This window comes from Carlito syrichta, unplaced genomic scaffold (genome assembly GCF_000164805.1).
Source record: "Carlito syrichta isolate Samal-C Ts95f unplaced genomic scaffold, Tarsius_syrichta-2.0.1 Scaffold163967, whole genome shotgun sequence".
In the NCBI taxonomy this organism is placed as follows: Eukaryota; Metazoa; Chordata; class Mammalia; order Primates; family Tarsiidae; genus Carlito; species Carlito syrichta.
In genome coordinates, this window is record NW_007108063.1 from 1 (window position 1) to 1,436 (window position 1,436).

The window sequence follows — 1,436 nt, forward strand, 5'->3', positions numbered from 1 at the left end:
CACTTCTGAGTCAAACATTCTATGTGAGTTTGCATGGAGTGACCGACAGGGATTTGGGGTAAGGGGGGTATTCATGTGGGACTAGGTGTCTGCCTGTCTGTTTGTCTCGTCTTGTGTATGATGGATGCACACTGATATATGCCTGTTTTGGTGTGGATCTTATGCTGTTGTCTGCAGGCATTGTTCTCGGCTCAATGGTGGTGTGTACATTCCTCATACATGTGTGCAATTCCTACAGCATGTCTTTCGGGTGTGTTTGTGTGTGTGTGTGTGTGTTTGTGTGTGTGTGTCGGTGTGTGTGGGATGTTGTGACAGTGTCATTTGATTGCAGTGGGAAGATGAGAAGAGAGTACAGCTAGCTAGTATTGTTGGCTTCCTGGGTAGTGCTACTTCACTACTTTTACTTTTCTTAAACCTTTGAAGCTTCCGATTTTCATGGAAAAATGTCTCTAGAGTAATGCTGGGTGGCAGAAGGTTGTAAGCAGCTTTCATGTGATGCAGGTATATGTGTGGATAATTCTTTTGTTTTCCATTTTCTTCCTTTAAAGGACAGCTGCAAATGGATTTTTAAAAAAGGATATATCCATATAGTATGCCTCGGGAATGCAAAACATTCTATTTGGAGGTAGGTCTTTCAGGGTTTTGGTTGCAATAATTAAATATTTATTCACCAACTTACTCTCTGTTGTAATTGGCCAAAGGAAACCTGACTGTGGACTCTGATTCTTCCTAGAGACTGCGTAGGTCTCAGGCTATTCAAAGAATTACCCAAACATGGATATCAGACCAAATCATAACATTTATATCAACAATATGAATGACAAAATTAAAAAAGAAGAATTGAAGAGCTCCCTCTATGCCCTGTTTACCCAGTTTGGCCATGTGGTGGATATTGTGGCTTTAAAGACCATGAAGATAAGGGGCAGGCCTTTGTCATATTTAAGGAACTGGGCTCATCCACAAATGCTTTGAGGCAGTTACAAGGATTTCCATTTTATGGTAAACCAATGCGAATTCAGTATGCAAAAACAGATTCTGATATAATATCTAAAATGCTGGGCACTTTTGATGCCACAGAAAAGAAAAAAGCTAAAACTGTGGAACAGATTGCAACAACTGCAAACAAAAATCCTGGCCAGGGAATGCCAAATTCAGCTAATACCCAAGGAAATACAAAACCAAATCCCCAAGTTCCCTGATTACCCTCCAAACTATATTTTATTCCTTAATAACTTACTAGAAGGGACTAATGAGATGATGTTATCCATGCTGCTTAATCAGTTCCCTGGTTTCAAGGAAGTACATTATGTACCTGGGAGGCATGACATTGCCTTTGCTGAATTTGAAAATGATGAAAAGGCTGGTACTGCCAGGGATGCTTTACAAGGATTCAAAATCACACAATCCCATGCCATGAAGATCACCTATGCCAAGAA

At 40.3% G+C, this 1,436-nt stretch overlaps 1 pseudogene; it reads left to right on the forward strand.

Moving 5' to 3' along the window:
- The first annotated feature begins 774 nt into the window (after window positions 1–774).
- LOC103252493 lies at window positions 775–1,428 on the forward strand (annotated as a pseudogene).
- Window positions 1,429–1,436: the final 8 nt, after the last annotated feature.